The following is a 14,984-nucleotide window of genomic DNA, read 5'->3' as shown; positions in this document are numbered from 1 at the left end:
TCCTAGATCTGCGCCCTCTGTTGCAAGGTTTGTGTCCTCTGCCTCTTGTCCTGCAGACACTTCCTGACCCTCCTTTGCCTACATTGTTGCAGCCTCTGTTGTCTGCGCTGCTGCTGCTGCTTTGGCGGCCTTATTTTGTTCCGCGACTGCCTGTGCCACTTCATGGGATGCCCTAACCTCAGCTGTTGCTTTTTCATTGCACCTTTTCTTGGCCAGCTGGGTGATGCGCAACTTGGCATCCTCCTTCCTTTTCTGCACTGTTTTCTTCTCCAATTCCACCAAATCCGGGGCACACCACTCGGGAGGCCATGACTCTAACACTGTAAAGATCACGTCGTCAGTGGCTATGAATGGGAGCTTTGTCCACTGCTACGCCAGATCCTTTCATGCCTTGATGTAAATATTGTGCATGTCCACCTTGAAGTCTACAAAACTCCACAAACTATTGTGCACTCTGGGGGATAGGCATAGCCTCCTATTGATCCACATCAGATGCTCACCTCCATGAGCACCCAGAAGATCTTTGTATCGCGAATCCACTTCGCATCCTTGGTAGCCCAGAGCGAAGCATACTTCGTAGCCTCTGGTAAGTCACACTCAATGCTCAGGAACTGACTGTCCTCCCACAGTTCTCCCGCTACCAGCAAGATGGACAAGAGAAACCACGTGTCGTGGAAGGTCTTACCCTGCTCCTGGGCTTCCTTGCAGCTGAGCAAAAATTATTCGCAGAGGAACTTGGCCTATTTGAATTGGACCCCCTTCGCGCATTGTTTGGCCAATGCAACTACCGGTGTTGGTACTTCATTGCCGTGGCATTTTCTCATTACTTTGCTAGCCAGGAGTTGGGTGGCTAAGCGCACCCCTTTATTCTTGATACTGTGGATGGCATAGCCCCTCTTTTTCTTCTCGATCTTGTATTTTTTCTTCATGGCTTCCACGAGAGCCAAATCACTGCTTTTTCTTGCTATCGTCGTGAGGTTCTTTCCCTTACAAGGAAGCTGAGAAATTTTGTAGATGAGATCCATCGTGATGGGAATAGGCTCCTCTAGCCATAAGTACCCATCATGCACCAGGCAAAGCAACTGCCTGATGACAAAAATGGAAATGGACGCGTGGTGAAAGTGTGCTATCCATAGCAGATGAAGCAACTCAGCCTTCTCCACATCGCGCAACCATTTTTTCGGTTGTAATGTGATCACTGGCCCCTCCATATTTTGTTTCATTAGGCTCTTCGTCTCTAAGTGTGGGAACTTCTCGCTATCCACGAGGTCCCAATATTCAAATTTTAGGGTAGGCATGCATCCTAGGAGCGTACCCTCAAAGGTAATTCCATCGAGGAGGAGCAGGGTATGGAGTGCACTCTTTGTTGCATCTAGATCATTTGGTTCCTTAGCTTTCTCGTTTGACAAAGGGACATACTCGGGAAATTTTGCTGCAAAATGCATTGATTAGATGTCTGACTCCATGTCTTCTTCTTCCTCCACCTCGGAAATTAGAGCCTGTAAGTCCTCCTCCTCTTCATCTGACTCAATGGTGACAGCCTTGCCCTTTTCCTCCATTGATAGCTTATCGAACCGCAGATTTCTCGGAGACATGCATACTGGTCCCGTTTTCTGCTTATCTTTTTTCGGTCTCGGTGTCCGAGGTGATTTCGAGATTTCGAATATCGTGTATCGTATTGGTCAGCGCAGCCTCGCCGGCAGTTCCTTCTTCAAAGCCCAAACCTGCCCTGGTATCTGTCATCTTGTCTGTATTGTATGCGGTCTTTAGTGAACTTAGGGGCTCGAATATCACTCAGCACTCAACACTCTGTGCTCTATTAAACCGCTCAAGTCTCAAGTGAAAAAGTGTTGTCTCGTGGCTAGCCCCTGGATTTTTATAGTGCCTTTTGAAGTCAAATTCGACCGCTCTCCCCAAATCCGGGCGGTAGATTTTCCAAAATATTACCCATAACTATTGTCTTAAATGTTCGTCACCTACTATATTTGGCCTCAAACCGGACATCCCACATGAACAGTGACACCAACAGTCACTTCCCAGCCTACCTACATGGCAGTGTATCCCTCCATGCGCGGGCGCGAACCTTGTGACATGCTGACTCTGCCCGCACCTCCCTTATCACGCATCTCCCAAGTAGACTCTTTTATCGTCCCGCGCTCCCTTTTAACTACCTGGAGCAGTGATATTGTTCTTCCAATGGATAGTCAGGTGGTCGCACCACCCATGCAGGGCTCCATTTCACCCCTCAGGATATTTCACGAAAAACCCTCAATTTCCCTCGCGACAGTCGATGCCATGAACTCTATCATATGTAGTGCACTCCCATGGTTACTGCGTTTGGTGAGATGTGGTATTAGCCATGGCAATAGACTCATCAATTCTAAACGAGAGTCTTCTAACTTATTAGTATGATCTTCTGCACCTTGCCTTGCCATCCTTGGTTTTGTCGTTGGGAAAAGTATCCAATACGGAATGACCCTATCCCACTCTAAGGGTGATAGTACCTCAGCAACAACCGAAGCAAAGCTATCTAAGATTTCTTCTTTATGAAAGTAAAATAGGGGAGAAAGAGATCCACTAACCGATGTCTTTCGCTAATGGTTGATCCAATCTTGTCTGCTTGCTGCTTGCTCCCAGCTCCTTGCTCTTTCACTAGCCCAGCTACACCAAGATCTTGCAAAATGGCAAGAGAGGGAAACTACAAGAAGCATACATTCATAATTGATTCAAGGATTAGAATAAATCAAATACACAAGTATAACAATACATCATTGAGACACATGCATATAGAAGAACCTCAAATGCTTTATTAATTGAAGAAGTAAAGTTCAGGAAGTTATACAACCATAAGAGGCCCAATCCAGCATCACCTTCCCAGCAGAAAGAAATCTCCTCTTCACCTCCTTCAAAACAAATCACCCAATAGTTCTAAACTCAAACCAACAGCACTTCCTTACATTCACAAGATTCCAGCCTCCTTAGACCTCATGAGAGAGCTCTATATATAGGAGTTTTGGAGAAAGAATGAGTCAGCTTGAGGCTGGCATGAAGCTGACTAGTGTCCTCTCTCACTTCAGTTATTCTTCAGTTCTTGAGTCCACTTGGAGGTTCTTGCTTCCACTTGGAGATCTAGACCCTCTTACTCATCACCAGTCGAATTCCTTGATCCAAGTGTCATTTTGGAAGCTTCCTGGGCATTGACACCTTGAGGAATGATTGTGCCACATGTTCCAACTCGCCCATTGCAGGTAGCCTTCTTTGCAGTTGACATTCAGCGCAGGTAGACAGTGGAGCAGTTGACATTCAGCGCAGATGCTCAGTGGAGCAGTTGACATGATCCAGAATTGCCTTGTTTTTGAGTGTTTTCAGGTGGAGAACTGCTATTCAGTGCTCTGGTTTGCTGACCTTGTTCCTCTAGGGGTAGGAACAACATGTTTAGGGACTTTGGATCCCTTAGATTATGGGCATTTCATGCTTCATGCTGTAAGGCACAAAAATGTCTATAATAGTTGCCCCCTAAAGTATGAGGTCGTTTATCGGGTGAAATGCTTTATCAGGAGGATCCGAAGTTCATTCAATCGCTGAGAGGTGACCTGTCATAAAATACAATACAATACATTATGATTCATTCTGCTTTCATGATCTAGCTGAAGCGGGTATTCCCATGCTCAGCTTTATAAATTCATTTTGGTACATAGAACAGACGATCGTCTGATGGTAGACTGATAATTCTCTGCTGAAATTATCATCCTTTGAGTAGGATGATCATCTGCTGCAATGATGTACATGCCAAATGTCTTTATATTTCCTGAATATATATCGCAGCCCGGATGGATGAAACTAGATCCGGGGTCTTCAAACTCGTTCGATCTTCACTCTAAGTACAAGTCGATCCATGTGAGAATTGCGCTGAAGTCGAACATGGAAAGACATCGCTTGATTACCGGTCAATGATGTAAACCGTTAACAAGCGCGAGAGGAATAACCGATAATGATAATGACCCTCAAGGTACTGTAGTACAATTCACGTGGTGTGAATAAAGGACTTGACGTCGAACACCACGCAAAATCTTCTAGTTGAAGGTCATTGATGTATACCTGTCGCCGGAAGTGAGAAACTTGCCATTGAGGCATGCAAGCTTCAAAGTACTGGGGGGGTTGTTCCTAGATCAACTTCTTGGATAATGAGCTGAACTCGACAAGAAGCGATCCGTCAAAGGAGGGCCTTAATGAATCCCACATCAGTGACACGGAACGGAGCTAATGATTTTAGTGGAGGTGAAAACAATCTGTGATATATGATTCAGGGTGGCGGTCATGGATGGATGAAGGATAATGTATGGCAGTGGATGGGACACGGTTGACTCTTTCTGAACAACATCTCTTGAACACATAACGACACTGATGCGATGGATCGGTAGCATTACCCCAAATGTGGATGGTTTGGCGAGACCATGGTGATGAGACCGGTGAATGAAACAACCCAACCCGATGTGGTACGGAGGAAAAGTGTCATGTTCAAGAGCGACTTTCTACCATTAAAGCTTTGAGGTTCTCCCAATTTTTCCCCAGTCATTTCTGACCAGTACCTCTTTATTTTTGTCAAGCTTGAGGAGGATAACATATGCTTGTTCTATAACCTGCCCTTCGGGCAAGCCCATCGCTATGTTTTAACGAGCCTAGCGATAGGGAAACTCGTTCTCGTCTAAAGACAAGTTTGTCGCTATTTAATCATTTTAACGAGTCTAACGACAAGGAAAACTCGGTCCTTTTCATTTTTAGAGAGTCTGAAAAGGTACAGAAAGTTAACTCCAAAATTCCTTTTTAGTCATCTAATCCCTTAAGTCCGAAAAAGTATAAAACAATACAGAAGGGATGAGTTTTCGATAACTTTAACGAGCCGAATAAAACAAGCGCTCGACCTTTTTGTGCAATAATCCCTCAGGTCCAAAAAGATTAAAATCTAGAGGAGGGATAGCTCTTCCGGTCACTTTAACGAGCTGGAAGGCCAAAACTCAGCAATCTTTTCATATTTTACGAGTCAGTTGAAAAGAGCTCAAAGAAGACTCGTCTTTTGAGGAACGAGTGATAAACAGGGATAGCAGCAGATTCCAGGTACAGGTTGGAATTTTCCAATCACGGCAGTGTTACAAGGATGGCTAGGTGAATTCACTCTTCGCAGTTGTTCCTCAAAATGGGTAAACAATCATATGGAGGTGAACGATCGGCCAAATGACGGTGGAGGTGGCAGGTGAAAACACGACCAAGGCTTTTTATGGCTGATAAATTTACGATCACAGAGGTTATTTACCGGAATAGGTTCATTTTTTATTTAAAAATGAGCTTAAACTCTGGGGGAAACATTGCTCACTGCTTTTATTTATTTTTTAACGAGCATGAAGACCGCGTTAAAACTGCTCGGATCTTGCGTTTATTTTTTAACGAGCATGAACTTTATGATAAAACTGCTCGATATACCAGTCATAAGATAAGAAATGTCTCCTGTGAGATCTCTATTTTTTAAGGAGTTTCATCTTCACTAAGCTTTACTCCATATCCTTTCTTTATGCAAGTTCGGAAACGACTAATCCAAAAAACAGATAAATAACCGCTCTTTGCTTGCACTCCAAAAGGTTTGCATGCCCCCAGGTATAAAATACAATTTCAAGGCTGCCCCTCCTCCTTCCCACCTCTGTTTTTCTTTGGGTGTTCACAGCTACTTGTTGTCTTGCCAGTCTAATGTTAACGATACTTGTCTTCTCGTTATTTTTAACGGGTCTTACGCGATACTTGTCTTCTCGTCAACCCAACTTTTAACAGATCTTTCGCAAGATCGCAAGAGAACAGCTACTTGCGACAAGAGAGCAGCTACTTGCGACAAGAGAAGAACACTACTCAAAGACAAAACATTTGTGTTATTGAGGGAGGCTTGCCTCTTTCTGGTTACCCAAAGATTGTTTCATTAATCTTTCAAACAAAACATTTCCTCGGCACTGTTTACCAAAATAGACAAGGGTGAATGACTGTTGTCAAACACGTAACCTTGACAAAATAATCCTATTCCAGAACAACCCCTCTTCCATCCACGGACGGGGTACGGACTAGTCATATTCTCTCGCGGAAATCCTATCTTATACCCAAAGTTTTCTCTGCCCTAAGCAGACCAGGATGCATGCCCCCTGGGTTCCAGTCCCATCTTTCCGAATCACTCGCACTCATCGGGAAGAAGGACTGGGGGTGGAGACATTTCTTGATTGAATAGACCATTCAGGGTTGGTATGTGACTATTTGCGACGCGTGATCCCGGAAATGAAAGTTGGTCTACGAGCTTGACCATTCTTCCTTCGTGTGGAAAACACATTACTCTAAAGAGTGAGGAGACTATTGCTCCCATGCAATATATATAGTCTCGTCCAAGGAGTAGGTTATAATCCAAGGGTCCTTGAACGACCATTACGTTCATTTGAACGGCCTTCCCTTTCAATGTAATAGGCACATTGGGGAGGATCCCTAATGGTCGACTGGTTCCTTTATCGAAACCCGAGAGATTTCTTATCTCAGGTAAAAGCGCCGGGGAACCCAGTGCTTTCCAAGAAATAGAGGAAAGGATACTCACAGATGCCCCTTCATCAATGATAGTTCCAGCCATTACCATTCTGTAAATTTGGACTATGATTCTGAATGGTATACTGGCTGGCAACCGGGGTCTGCCTAGTTGGTTCCAATCAAAGGACACAACCAGGTTGCTTGGTGGTGGGACCGAATACACGGCCGGATACGACCCTGACGATGTTCCTTCCTGCGATAAAGGAATGGGCGCATTGCCCTGACGCTCGTCAGAGTCTGTGTTGATGAAGAGAATCTGGATGGTGTCATCCTTATTCTCTTCAGTGAGGGTGTCATTTGAAGATGAATCTTCAATGACGGTGTCATTTGACGATGAAACCTCTGAAGGAAGAACCGGGTCAACTGCCGTTTCGACCTTTGGACTTTCGTCCGGTCTGGATTCAGTAGGTTCATTTTCAATGACTGACGCTTCAGCTGACCACTTGAGCGGGCCAGCTGTATTTTCAACCAACGAAGGACTTGGCACGAGTTTTTTGTATCCAGGAGGAAGTCTCAACGGTGAAACCGGACGATCTTCCAAAACTCTTTTCGCTTCGTCTAAGAAGGGACAACGGTGGATGGTGTGATCGCCTTCACATAGTCTGCAGGGGGATCTTTCTCCCCCTCTTTGTCTTGAACCTTCACTTTCGCTGGTTGACGGTAAGCATTCAACATGGCTATCAGAGGTTGATGCTCCCGAATTGTGCAAACGAGGGGACTAGTCCCTTAGTATCCGGGGAATACAGGGACAATCTCTATGGAAGTGGTCTCCTCTACATATGACACATGGCGATTTAGGCCCGCACTAGGGTTTATAAAAGCATGGCACATAAACATAATAAATAGCACATGGACACTTATCTAAAATAGAAGGCCAATTATCTATTGGCCTTCTATGTTCCACCCAGCCATAGACCACGCGGTTCATAGTCTTTCAACCACAAGTAACCCCTGAACTATGGCCTCAACTCCATGGGCAATAGTCTATACACTAAGTACCAGACAACAAACATTGACCAAGGTACCAACCCCTGTAGCCTGCGCCCAAGTGGTGCACCCCTTCTCTGCACCTAACAGTCCCTCAAGTCTTGTGCCACCACCTTCTAAGCCTTCTTACTACCGGATAAGGATGGTTTCAGCTCTACAGCATCTAGGAGCTCTTGCTACTCTTCGAGGCTCCCATGTACCATTGTAGGCCAAGCCATATAACACCCAATCAATTACAAAGCAAAGAACTCTAGACTCACCGACTAGTCACTGAACCAAGTTACACAAGAACTCCATGGTTACCAGTGTAAATCCACTAATTCCACTCCCTAGCCATAATCCCCAGCCTATATGGCTCACGCCAAAATGCATCAATCATTGTATGATTAACTAAATGCAATCAGAACTAAAAGAATGAATCCCCCTTATCCAACAATTTCTTTTCTAGCTAAAATCATTCACTTTTATATGCATGGTCTTCTCTTGCCACGTGGTACCTTCTAAATCCACATGGGCTTTAGTGCCTTTTCACCGAAACATCATCACACTAGAATCATTGTCTTTTTTCCATAGGTTTTCGGACCCCCATACACTTTTCTATGGAATTGGGCTTGTCGGTGCTTAATTTGGCCTTCTTTATAACTAGATTGCCTTTGTGGGTTTTTTCTTACGTTTCCCTCATCATATGGTTTTTTCTTACGTTTCACTCATCATTTGACTTGTATTCCTATGATCAAAATCGCATGTTCGGACTCCGTAATTGGTGATTTTCGGACTCCATAATTGGTGATTTTGGACTCCGTAATTGCTCAATAGAACCAAGGAGGGCATAGGGCACAAGTCTAAAGTCTCAAGGGATGAAGTTTCGGCCTTCCCAACTGTGTTATGCATTCAAGAGATCCAAGGCAAGTCTGAAGGCTGAAGGGATGAAGCGTCAGCCTTCCCAAGTGTGATATATGCTCAAGAGAAGCATGGAGGGCACAGGGCGTAGTTCTGAAGGTTGAAGGGGTTAGGCTTCGGCCTTCCCAAGTGCGTTATGTGCTCAACAAGGAGGAAGCCTTTCTTTAAGGGCGCAGTTCAGACCAAGGAAGGGGGGATGATGCTTGGGAGTTCGTTATGCGCTCTTGAAGGGCACATGTCACACTTTCGAACAAGGAAGGGGTCACGACTAAGGCTTAAGAGTGCGTTATGGGCTCTCCTAGCCTTAGTGGGCTAACTTGTGCAACCGAAATTTGTCTCTCTGAAAGACAAAACAAGGGGCGAACACAATGAGTTTAGACATAAAATCAAGTGCGACACATATGAACTCATCAATAAGACTTAGACAGGACCAAAGAATGATAAATACACATTAAAACACCAATTTACAAACACTCTCCAAGTACAATAAACAAAGTGTGTGTGATTGCAGCCAAAAGTGTCGTTTTTACAATAACAAAGGTGTTATAACAATGAAGTGCACCAGAGATGTTCTAAACATTGCAACGACACTTAAGAATGATAAAAAAACTCTTGAAACACGTGGAATGACTTAAAACAACACTTGACGACCAAAGCAACACTTGATATGACAGTTTGGTAGGATCCAAAATTTTCATCTAGTGAAGTTTTGGAGGGTGTTGTATTAGCGACAATAGAAGTATAATCCCCTAATTAAATACAATGCTACCTAATGGTACTACAACCAACCCAAACCTAGCCACACCCTAGGCATTTTTGAATAATAAGGTACTTAATTATGTAGATCTAAATTGTCCTTCTATTACAAATCAATTAAATTTGGTTGGCGGTTACAGTAATAGTGAACATAGTGGAATCGGTGGAAGTTTGCCAATAAGTAATTGGGGAGGTAGTAGTCATAATTATAATTTAATTATGTAATAAGTTGATAGAGGTTTTATTTTAGTAGGGTTTCCACCCAGTAATATGGAGGGAGCACAAGGTGGGTCACCCTCGGGGCTATTTAAGTTCTATAGTAAGGGTGAAGATGATGCCACTCAACATTAGTTTCTTTGTGAAGGCATGTGAAGAGCCAAAGGTACTACTAATGCTAATAAGCTAGTGGAATTCTATACTACCCAATGAGGTAAGCCATTATAGTGGTATATAAAATTCATATGCCATCCTATGGTGGTGTGGCACCCACTCTATATGAAGTTAAATAACAACTTGTAATAAAAATCCAACATTCTAAATCAAAATAATGAAATATTGTGGAGCTAAGGGAAATTCAATAGATCATGGGGGAAATAATGTGGAGTGTGTTTAATGCTCTAGGGATGTAATGTGTAAGTTGACCTCTAGAATTCATGAAAAATAGCATAGAGAATGGCTTATTGGTTGGTTAGTATCATTGACCACAATCACATTATTGGCATATAATATTGGAACCCCTAGAGAGGCACTAGAACAAGCTATGAGGATTACATATGTGACAAAGTACTCTTGGTTATACTAAGGTTGTTATTACTGGAGTAGATCCTAAAATATCCTTGGGTGAAACCTTGATTATGTATTTTAACCCCCTCACATATAGGGGTATCTAGAGGAGAATAATTTCTCCTATGATCCTAATAATGAACATTAGTTCCACATATGAGATCCATGGTTCTCCATAGGCAGCTCATTGATGATGCTTCTCTCATTTCCCCATCTTGCTCACATTGACAATTATGGTGCTTGACATACATGAGATACATTTTTTCATTGCTTCATATCAAATGTTAATGCCTTATGTGTTTGACATGAAGTAGTGACCATTGGTCAAGTTAATTAATAGATCGTGATACTTTAATTTTGTGCTTTTTGCCTTGTTTCATCTTGATAGACATCATCATATCCTAGATAAGTTTTGACACCCTTGGGTTGGGTTGTACCATTAGGAAGGTTTTAAATATGTAGCATATCCATATTCTAATCCATACTTCACATTTTTCATCTCTCCTAATTTCCATGGTCTTCCTCATGATTGGTTTTTGTATGTCACAAAAGGTTCACGCTTCTTAGTCCCATAAGAAGAAGGAGCTATAAGATTGAGGTTGATGCAACTAAATATTAAAGGAGGGAGAAACAACAATATATAAAGGTCGAAATGAAAAACAAAAATGAAGGGATATAAAGGAAAAATCAAAATCCAAAGTAAATGTTTATTAATTCCCCCTCGCTAGGAGGCCATTACCCCAAGTCTTATTCAATGGACATAAACCTAAAAGGATTAAATGAAATTATCCTCAGTCCCATGAAATGAAATGCATATATAAAAAGGGGACTTTAATGAAATGAAAAATAAAAGGAGTAAAGAAAAATAAGCAAAAAGGCAAATAAAGGGGTAGTAACAAATAATGTTAAGAAAAGGGTGACTTAATGCATAAGTGCTCCCTCAATAAAGGTTGTCATGTGGGTGAATATCTCAAACAACCTAACATGACTATGTAATACAATTCATGAACTTACCTTCCGAAAATCATAGCATCTATCACTATACCCACTCCTTGATGGGATTTCATAGGAAATACCTCTCCTCTTACGTATCGACACATGTAATAAGGACTAACGATGTCCCTATGATACATAAACATGGAAAATTTTATGAATTACATGAGTCATCGCAGAATTTAAAGATGATATTTAATGTAATCTACCTAATGGCATTCATGTTTGACATTACTCACTTTTATGTTGGACTATACTTGTGTACATTCCTCTCGATTGATAACTATTTTAGGTTACTTGCACCTACTTTAGACAATGTACATGCCATGAATATGACATGGATTATGGGTCCACTTTGAGGTTGTTACATCCTTCAGGAGAGGACACCATACCTTTCGAGGAGGTCATTGTACTTGGAAGATTAAATGTTGCACCCTTTAGAGGGAATGTTTCACTTTTGGAGCCCTTACATGTGTGTTTTGGACATCATTTGACTAGGTCATCCACTCATGGGAGACCACAGGTAACACACCTATGAATTTATCATTCCTTTAAGGAGGACATCTTGGCATTTGAGCATTGTTACTTCACTTTGGGAGCATCATTGGGGTCATTTTAACTTATCCACTCTTGTATCATGTATGTTTTATGTATTGTGACCTTATCTCTAGTGCTTATAAAGAGATAGAGGCAAAGACATTTTTATATTTTCGTAAAAATTTTGCTATGAAAATATTGTTATTTCAATGAGAAGGGTGCCATAGGGTTTTATGGATGAAACAATTTCTTGAGTAAGTGGTCTCACTTAATCTTGTTGGATGTAGTCTATGAATCATTACATTTGTAGTTGTACTTCTCCAGTGGTGGTGGTGCACACTCTTCATGTTTTCCTTGAACAAGTCCCTTATTCAAAAACCTTGGAATATTAACTAGAGGAGTATCTTCCCTTGAACTATCTAGAAGGTTGTAACGCACTAAGTGGATCTTGTGGGGTTTGTAGTGGATAACTCTAAATATCACTCTAGATCTACTTGCCTCCTCTCAAAGGAATCCTTATTTGACCTCATGTGCCCAAAAAAAAGTAGGCACTAGTATTTTTCCATCTATTCAATCACATTTTCAAATTTCAAATTATATTTTTAGCCATAAAAACCTACATGTTTAGCATTTCCTTGCATATTTTGACCTAAAATCCTAGGGTTTACTTGCATGTGTCCTAAAATCATTCGCATTGTAAAAAAATGGCCTTGCCAATTTATATTGTTACATATTTAGGGTTGTACATCTTGTTATGATTGGTTGTTTTGTGCACTTTAGTTTTCAAAATTATAAGTTGTATAAGTCCTAGATCTATATGTTGTTTTAACCTTAATTTGTTACTTGTGGATGAACTAGTTAAAGGGATGAAATATATTACTATTACAACTTCTTGATGTTGTAATATTTTTTTATCTAAATTGCAAGTCTTACAACAACCATTTGTACTTTTCATATTTCCATTGTTTGGGGATAATTTAGCATTAGATAGTGACTTAATAAACCCTCCAACCAACCCTAAAAACACATTAAGTTCAGATATGGAATTCACATTGAGTAACCACCTAATCTATCATAGTATATTATATCTCATTAATGGTGGATTGGGTATCTATGTAGGTGACCTTAGAATTGATCCCTTGTTGCCTTAGGAACCTTGGAGGCTATTATGAAAGCCTCTATAGAGTTGGATTTCTCCTTCAATAAAATGAGGGAAGTTGTTGTCTAGGTGACAATGGAAACATTTCTAGTGTTCTGCTAATGTTAGCACCTTGCGAAGGATTTACACTAAGGTGCTAGATTTCATGTGAACATGACCCACATTGAATAGATTAAAGGGATAAAAAAACTAAGTATAGAAGAGATTAGATTTGGTGTACCAATTTTGAAATAGAGGAACATAATGCCTATGATTTCACTTTAAACAAAGGAGGAGTTGTGTAGAACCCTACTAGTGAACCATTTATAGGAAGACTTGGATGAGGAACCGCACAAATTCTATATTAGATTCCTTTTAACATGCAACACTCTTCTATAATAAAACCACATGCCCAAATTGACAATGAAGAAAATGTTGTGAAAATCATCGCACATGTGGACATCCTCTACAACACTATTTGATACTGTAGAAATATCATTATACTCTTAATATTTTAATATTTTCATTTTATATTTTTGTTTTGGGGTAAATATAGGGTTTCTTTATCTTACACTTAATTTTCAACCCTAAAAAACCTATATGACTAAGGTTTTCTCGCATATTTTTTACCTAAAATCCTAGGGTTTTCTGGCATGTGTCCTAAAATTGTTATCATTGAAAAAAATGGCCTTAGAAATTTATATTGTTGCATATTTAGGGTTGGACATCTTGCACTTTATTTTTAAGAATTTATAAGTTGTATAAGTCCTAGATCTATCCATTGTTTTAGCCATAATTTGTTACTTGTGGATGAACTAGTTAAAGGGTTGAAATATATTACTATTACAACTTCTCAATGTTATAATTTTATTATTATCTAAATTGCAAGTCTTACAACAATCGTTAGTACCTTTCATATTTGCATTGTTTGGGGATATTTTATCATTAGATGGTGGCTCAATAAACCATCTAAACAACCATAAAATCACATTAAGCTCAAATATGGAATTTACATTGAGTGACCACCTAATCTATAATTCAATATTGTATCTCAATAATGGTGGATTGGGTAGCTATGTAGGTGACCTTAGACTTGATACCTTGTTGCCTTAGCAACCTTGGAGGCTACTATGGAAGCCTCCCTTGTGTTGGATCTCTCCTTCACTAAAACGAGGGAAGTGGTTGTCTAATTGACAAAGGCAACACTTTTAATGTTCCATTAATCTTATCACCTTGTGAATACTTTGCATTGAGGTGCTATATTTTGTGAGAAATTGGATCATATTGATAGATTCAAGGGATAACAAAACCTAGGAATAAGAGAGATTAGATTTGGTGTACCAACATCTAAATAGAGGAACATCATGCTTATGAATCCCCCTTGAACAAAGGAGTTGTGTGGAAACCTCCTAGTGAACCATTTGTTGGAAGACTTGGGGGATGAACATGAAACGATCTTCTAGAATACAACCCCATGCCCAAATTGCACAATGAGGAAAATATTTTGAAATTCATTGCACATATGGACATACTCTACAACACTATTTGATATTGTAGAAATATCCGTATACTCTTAATACCATCTAATTTTATTTTTGTGGCTCCAAGGCCCACATCAAAGTTAGCTATAGAGTAATGGATGCTTTAGATAATTTGGATGTAAATAAATTCATTCATGGTTGTGGATAATCCCTAGCCACAATGTGGAAAAGGATAGGGAGGAAGTTATGAAAGAGGTGTTGACAGTGCTGGAAATATGCCAACATAGGGGGTCTCCCCGGTATGAAGTCCCAACTAGACCTCACACCATTTGTAGTAAGAGCCCCATCTAGATAATAGTCCTGACTGAATAGCATAGAGTATGCCTTAGCTACAATAAACAACATAAGAAAGTATGCACATAACCTTTGAAACGAGCGAGTAAGTTGACACTATGAAGCATACAATTGCAATGTATATAAAGGTTATTTCACAGACAAAAAAGAGAAAATGAGTCTTTAGAAGAAAATTAATAGTACTATCCTAAAAAAGACACACAAACATATAAAAATAATTGTTGATTAACCTGTGAAATAGTTCACATAGTAACAAAGATCATGAAAGCAAGTAACAATGCACATTCAGCAAGATATATACCAAGGCCAACAAAATAATTCATTTTCTTTAGTAAGTATGAACATAAACGTATGCCGCAAACATTAAAAGAGTAGTCTTACAACATTCATGATACATCCATGAAAGTGTGTTGGCTCTGAGAGCTTCTGATATTAAGTGAAAGTTCGAA

Source organism: Pinus tabuliformis, chromosome 1_1, assembly GCF_031772625.1.
Source record: "Pinus tabuliformis cultivar Carrire ecotype Pingquan chromosome 1_1, CPIR1, whole genome shotgun sequence".
NCBI lineage: Eukaryota > Viridiplantae > Streptophyta > Pinopsida > Pinales > Pinaceae > Pinus > Pinus tabuliformis.
Note: the sequence above shows the minus strand (reverse complement) of the source record.